Source organism: Procambarus clarkii, chromosome 65 (assembly GCF_040958095.1).
Source record: "Procambarus clarkii isolate CNS0578487 chromosome 65, FALCON_Pclarkii_2.0, whole genome shotgun sequence".
NCBI classification, from domain to species: Eukaryota; Metazoa; Arthropoda; class Malacostraca; order Decapoda; family Cambaridae; genus Procambarus; species Procambarus clarkii.
The window spans coordinates 26,350,009-26,357,091 of record NC_091214.1 but is presented as its reverse complement, the minus strand read 5'-3'; the positions used below and the strand labels follow the sequence as shown (position 1 = coordinate 26,357,091).

Sequence of the window (7,083 nt, the reverse complement as noted above, 5' to 3'; positions counted from 1 at the left end):
TCTTCATCAAATCTGGGCTCCAAGTTGTGGATGGAGGTGGCTTTTACAACGGCTTCTTTCACCGCATTCCATTTGCTGCTCAATCGTACACGCTACGAGAGTTTCTTCACACTATTTACCTTTCCAGCTTCTACTCACGTCCTCTTGTCTTACTTTATCTCTCAATTTAAAGAGACTGTCCTTGTTCACCATGTCTATTGTCCCTCAGTATCTTCTATGTTGTAATCATGTCCTTTGCTGCTTCTCTCCAGTTGGGTTTTGAGGCTAAGTGTTCCTAACCTATCCTCGTAGCCATGGCATTAATCTTGCATTAATATACCGAGCTAATTTCACTGTCCCATCTACATGGGATACCTGATCAACCAGGCTGTGACTCATACGTCAGGCTGCGAGCAGCCGCGTCCAACAGCCTGGTTGATCAGTCCAGCAACCAGGAGGCCTGGTCGACGACCGGGCCGCGGGGACGCTAAGCCCCGGAAGCACCTCAAGGTAACCTCAAGGTACATGTATGCATCTCTGTACTTTTATAGGAATTGACCTAATATATATATATATATATATATATATATATATATATATATATATATATATATATATATATATATATATATATATATATATATATATATATATATATATATATATATTAATGATCTATTTTTACGTTGATTAGACCTTACACAGCACTTACTGTAAAATGTTCTGGTAGAAATATTTAGTTTAGCACCTGGCAGTGTGGGCGACCTTCCGAGCCCTGGTTTATAGGCGTCTATTTTGGTCAGGTATTTTTTGTCTTAAACCGGCTTGTTCGTGAGAGTCTGCGTTGAAATGTGACGAGTTCTTAGTATGACTCGGCGATGAGTCCATAGCATGATTGAGTGCAGGCGATGAGTCACAATAACGTGGCTAAAGTACACAATCGACTTGAGAATGGTCTAGGACGGACCGAAACGTCGTCGTCCCTTCACCTTCTAGTGTGTGTGGTCTGGTCAACATGATTGGGTGATTAGTGTTCAGTACATATTGTTTGTTTCTGCGGGATATGTCGGGCCATTGGGCCCAGGGGTATACCAGGCATAGAGACCAGGGGTATACCTGTCATGGCATAGGGATCAAGAGTATACCTATCATGGCATGATAACCAGGGCGGCCCGTTCTCAGGATAGTCAGTAGATCGAGGCGTCATACCTCAGCCCCAATACTCTCACACCGCCTGGATAACTATGTTATCGAGTTATTTATGATGGTCTGAAAGCATATTAAGGTTTCAATAATAGTCTACTTGTAACAGTGGGAAGTGAGAACCAAATATGTCTGGCATAGAGACCATATATGACAAAAATAATTGTCATATATGGTCTATATGACAATAAAATAATTAATAAATATATAATATAATATATAAATATAATAAAATATAAAATAATAAAATATAAAATATAAAATAATAAAATAAATAAAATATATAATATAATAAATATAAAATAAATAATAATAAAATACCCAATCCAGGTGACTGGCAACAGGTTAAGGAGCTTAAGACAAACTGACCCAAACTTCCCTTCACAATTCCTCGGTAGTATAGTGGTGAGTATCCCCGCCTGTCACGCGGGAGACCGGGGTTCGATTCCCCGCCGGGGAGGAATGTTTTATCGCACTATTGTTTCAATTTCTATACGCCAGGAATGTTCAATTACTGTGCTAATGGTGACTTTATTTGCTATCCTTTGTTCAGTTTCTACACATTAAAAATCTTGATTTGTCGTATTTATTGATGGACACCTTGGAATGCTTGAGGATAAATCCTGGCTACAGCTTTAGTACCCACCTAGTTGTGCTTGCGGGGGTTGAGCTTTGGCTCTTTGGTCCCGCCTCGGATTAGTGTGCACAGACGAGGATATGAAGACCAAACTACACACCAGAAAATGGAGAAACGACAACGTTTCGGTCCGTCCTGGACCATTAATATCAAGACGTGAATCACATGACTTGATAATGGTCCGTGACGGACCGAAACGTTATTGTTTCTCCATCTTCTGATGAGTGGTTTGGTCTACTTAGCGTGTTCCTAGTTCCGAAAAGTAGTACATACCTAATGAACAAATCCACAAGGGTCGTGATAAGGGCTCGAACCTACGTCCGAGAGGATCCCAGACGCGACTTAATCTACTGTACCACAACATGGTTAAAAAACAACTTGTAGATTAGTTCATTTGATGCATCACGCTATTATGATTTCTGTGTGTAGTGTAGTATATACCTAGTTCCTAAAATCAGAATATTTATACTTAATTCCCAAAAACAGCTTTATTCCAAGATCCCCAAACCAGTGTATAGCAAGTTCTCAAAACACAGGTTGTTGCTACTTCTCAAGACCCTTATCCGTCTCTGAGCTAAGCAGCTGCATCTTTACGAAGTGATAAAGCGAGAGAACAGACGGGCTCTCCTAAGGCGCCATGATCGAACAGGCAATACAAGTTATTCCGATATTGACCAACATAACTATTGTAAGTGCAGTTTGCATGTAGGGTTTATCCCCTCCCGATGACTACACTACTTAGGTTTAAACAGTTACTCACTAAACTATTATTACGCTCGCTCGAGCCTTAGGTATAAATGTATTCTTACGTTTTCTGTCATCGAGACTCACACAGCTATTGATCCGGTTACTTTAGTTAATATCTAATCCAACGTGTTGATCAAAGCTTAATCTTATGAGATTCTTTGCTTTTGACATAAGCTGCGATGTTGTGTTAAGCTTTCCAGCCTCTGTATTGTGTTTGTTCTTCAATGGTGTTTAAACAGTGTTTGGTGGATGGTAATTCGTGTTTTCAGCAGTGATGCTTCGTTTCTGATGTGATATTAATGAAATTGTTTCTTCCGTTCTTGCTACGGAATAGTGGTCACCGCAGTCTGATGACAATGGTCCTGGGTTAGATTCCTGGGTAGGGCGAGACTATCGGGCATCTTTGCCTACACACACACGATACCTCTGTTCACCTAGCAGTAAATAGTTTCCTGGGTGCTAGGCAATTGTCGTGTGTTGCGTCCTAATGATAGCCAGCTGTTGGCCGTGGGATGGATGGGAAGGAGGGTGGGGGTGGAGGGGAGTGACTTCGATAACAGCCTTACTGTCCCCTAACAATGGGGAAACCACACTAAGATAAGTTTTTACACAAACAAAAAATTGACAATTAACCACCAGACGTCCTATGCAGCAACAGGTTTTTTTTTTAGGTTCTAGGTATTGTATTTAAATTCGTATTGGCAGGAAACTGCACAATGGTCACTAACCGTGTTCTTAAAATTGTTAGAATCATAAAACTTTTTTTGTTTTTAAATCATCATTTACTCAAAGAGCGACATTCAACTTCGAATCACCTCACTTGGTGGGGCCAAGTGTTGCTCATTTGGCCCCAACAAGTGAGGTGATTCGAGGAAATATCTATGCCCAAGTTGACCACCGAGCGCTGTTGATTCTTGGATAAATAGTATCACGACTACCAAGATTTTTATACAGTCGTGTGGTCTAGTGGTTAAGGTACCATGTACGCCAAGGTGCATAGTGCTCCTGGCTCTCTGGGTTCGAATCCTTCTGGGGTGTGGAGGTTTCAGTTATATATGTGTGTGTATATATTATATTTTGGTAGCAGTCCTTCTTGCAAACATATGTTGTTGAACATGACCAAAAGGGTAAGATTAATGATTCTAACATGAATCTTCTCAATATTTCGTATGTTTTTCTTCATTGGCGAGTGAAGTTAAAAAAGTAACCCTCCAAAGTTCATTTTCACACTTTATTGTAGTCTGGCGCCTGTGGATGCGTTTCGCAAGGTACACCTTACATTTTCAAAAACAATTTTACCGTGTTTAACATCAGATTATATACTCTATGGGCGAGCTAGTAAAGAACAGGTGGATGAATGCCATAACATAGGGGGCATTAATTGTGTATTAAATGTATCAACAGGGCTGCTTATATTCCTTAGGTAGGGTCATTAGATGCAAGGCGGGGATAACGACCACAAGAGGTAGGAATAACAAGCTTAAGGGGGATTATGCCTAATGTCACACTCATAAATTCTAAACGAATAAGTCTATAGACTAAATACAGAAGTTACCCCTGGGGCGAGCGGGAAGTGGGTAGCGCTGAAGAACAGTCTCGGAGAGGGAGCTTCGAAGTCGTCGAGAAAGTGCCCGTAGAAGGGCTTGACCTAGATGCAGAATCGAGGATTTGCGGTAAGCAAAGTCATGACTGGCTGGAGCCACTTGGCGGGAACCTGTAGGGGGCGCTCGGTAGCTAAATGCTTTCTTCTTTCTTGAGTCTTCTGTCTCGATAGAGCAAAACTTTGTTCAGCTGGTCTCTTCTTTCTTCATTCTTGGAGAAGTAGAGTCAACGTATATTGCGTTGGATGGAACGAAGAGGTTCTTAGCAAGAGGTGGATTTCTGGAAAGCTTTCGTTTGTATCCTTCGTTGCAGATGATACTGCAGATTCGTCTGTTTTCTGGTGTGCTACCATTTCCACTGATCCGTTGTTGTTGATCGAGGCCTTCCAGTTCTTCAGTGGAGATGTCGAGAGTGTCTTCAACTTGAATTTCTTCCTCAGCTGAAGAGGAGAAATCGGCGATATCGGAGATTGGTGCAGCAGGAGATGTCTGAGGCTGTGTTGCAAAGAGGTGCAGGATCATTGTCAGGAGCTCAGAAGACCGTGTTGCAGGAGCAGTGTATGTAGGGACAATTGCAGAAGCCTCAGGGATAGTAACTGTGGTTGCAGGAGCAGTTGTAGAGGCAGTGATTTCAGGAACAGTTGCAGGAGCACTTATAGAGACAGTGATTGCAGGATTAGAAGCAGTGGGTTGAGCATTTGGAGAAGCAAATCACGTCAGCCAGTATATCAACTAATTCTGCACGACAAACACGAAACACAAGCTAGTGCGCTTTCATGCAATTAAACACAGAATTACCTGACTCTACCTCTGGGGCCACTATTTATTTAGTGGCCGCGACGGTGACGGTAAACCAGCGGCTTGTTAGAGGTCCATCCCCCCCCCCAGATTTTTTTTCTAACTGTATTTTGACATGGGCGGGTAGGTTTTCAAATTCAAAATTCAAATTCAAATGTTTATTCAGGTAAAGTACATACATACAAGATGTGATACAAACATTGATGGATTTATAGATAGAGCTAGTACATACAATGCCTAAAGCCACTATGACGCAATGCGTTTCGGGCAGTTTTCTTCACCTATGGAAGCATATCCAATCCTATCCAATCAGCCAGCTGTCTTACACATTGTTAATGGACTCTTTATCCTATCACCCTCTGTGAGGATAAGGTCCAAAGAGGCCCAGTTGAATTATTGTAATTTACCGCCTAAGAGTAAACATAATAAGAGGCTAGAAATATACAGTCGTAGTAAGATTCCTCGGTAGTATAGTGGTGAGTATCCCCGCCTGTCACGCGGGAGACCGGGGTTCGATTCCCCGCCGGGGAGGAATGTTTTATTTGTTTATTTTTATTAGTTATTGAAAATTAAGATAACTGACAATGTAACTAAAATACATAAAGTAACCTTACCTGAACCTACCAACGCACAAAATTACATAATATTGTGGTAATGTGTAATACTACTTAATAACACTTAATATTACTTACGTAATATTACTTAAACATAGACAAAATGTACTGTCTTACACCGCTACAAAGACTCATTCAGTCGGATTTTGTAAACAATCAAGTAAATATATATTTTCTAACTAAAACAATTTAGTAATTCAGTTTCATCCTTTCCCTCCTGTTCATATCCTCCACGAACGAGAGAGGCACCTCCAGGACATACGTCAGGCTGCGAGCAGCCGCGTCTAACAGCCTGGTTGATCAGTCCAGCAACCAGGAGGCCTGGTCGACGACCGGGCCGCGGGGACACTAAGCCCCGGAAGCACCTCAAGGTAGCCTCAAGGTAACGGTGTCTGCGAGGAAATGGTATTGTGGTAAATTAAATAATGTTGGTTCCTAACTTTATGTGTAGATTGTCTCGACTTGATGAGAGTTTTGTGTTTGTTATGCTAGAAGGTAACAGTGTATTATGATCCCGTTTATAGAGGAGTCGGCTGTGTGTATATATCTTGGTGCTCAGATGTAGGCTTCTTCTCTCTGTCTCTGTCTCTCTCTCTGTCTCTCTCTCTCTCTCTCTGTCTCTCTGTCTCTGTCTCTCTCTGTCTCTGTCTCTCTCTCTGTCTCTGTCTCTCTGTCTCTGTCTCTCTGTCTCTGTCTCTCTGTCTCTGTCTCTCTGTCTCTGTCTCTGTCTCTCTCTGTCTCTGTCTCTCTGCCTCTCTCTGTCTCTGTCTCTCTCTCTGTCTCTGTCTCTCTGTCTCTGTCTCTCTGTCTCTGTCTCTGTCTCTCTCTGTCTCTGTCTCTCTCTCTGTCTCTGTCTCTGTCTCTCTCTCTGTCTCTCTCTCTCTCTCTCTCTCTCTGTCTCTCTGTCTCTCTCTCTCTCTCTGTCTCTGTCTCTCTGTCTCTCTCTCTCTCTGTCTCGGTCTCGGTCTCTGTCTCTCTGTCTCTCTCTCCCTCTGTCTGTCTGTCTGTCTGTCTGTCTGTCTGTCTGTCTGTCTGTCTGTCTGTCTGTCTGTCTGTCTGTCTGTCTGTCTGTCTGTCTGTCTGTCTGTCTGTCTGTCTGTCTGTCTCTCTCTCTCTCTCTCTCTCTCTCTCTCTCTCTCTCTCTCTCTCTCTCTCGCTCTCTCTCTCTCTCTCTCTCTCTCTCTCCTCTCTCTCTCTCTCTCTCTCTCTCTCTCTCTCTCTCTCTCTCTCTCTCTCTCTCTCTCTCTCTCTCTCTCTCACTCTCTCTCTCTCTCTCTCTCTCTCTCTCTCTCTCTCTCTCTCTCTCTCTCTCTCTCTCTCTCTCTCTCTCTCTCTCTCTCTCTCTCTCTCTCTCTCTCTCTCTCTGTCTCTCTCTCCTCTCTCTCTCTCTCTCTCTCTCTCTCTCTCTCTCTCTCTCTCTCTCTCTCTCTCTCTCTCTCTCTCTCTCTCTCTCTCTCTCTCTCTCTCTCTCTCTCTCTCTCTCTCTCTCTCCCTCTCTCTCTCT

At 42.7% G+C, this 7,083-nt stretch overlaps 2 non-coding genes across 2 annotated transcripts; both read left to right on the top strand.

Moving 5' to 3' along the window:
- Positions 1 to 1,570: 1,570 nt before the first annotated feature.
- Positions 1,571 to 1,642, top strand: TRNAD-GUC (transfer RNA aspartic acid (anticodon GUC)). The gene has a single exon. It is a non-coding gene; the product is annotated as a tRNA-Asp (tRNA).
- A 3,782-nt stretch (positions 1,643 to 5,424) lies between these two features.
- Positions 5,425 to 5,496, top strand: TRNAD-GUC (transfer RNA aspartic acid (anticodon GUC)). Its single transcript has one exon. It is a non-coding gene; the product is annotated as a tRNA-Asp (tRNA).
- The last annotated feature ends 1,587 nt before the right edge of the window (positions 5,497 to 7,083 follow it).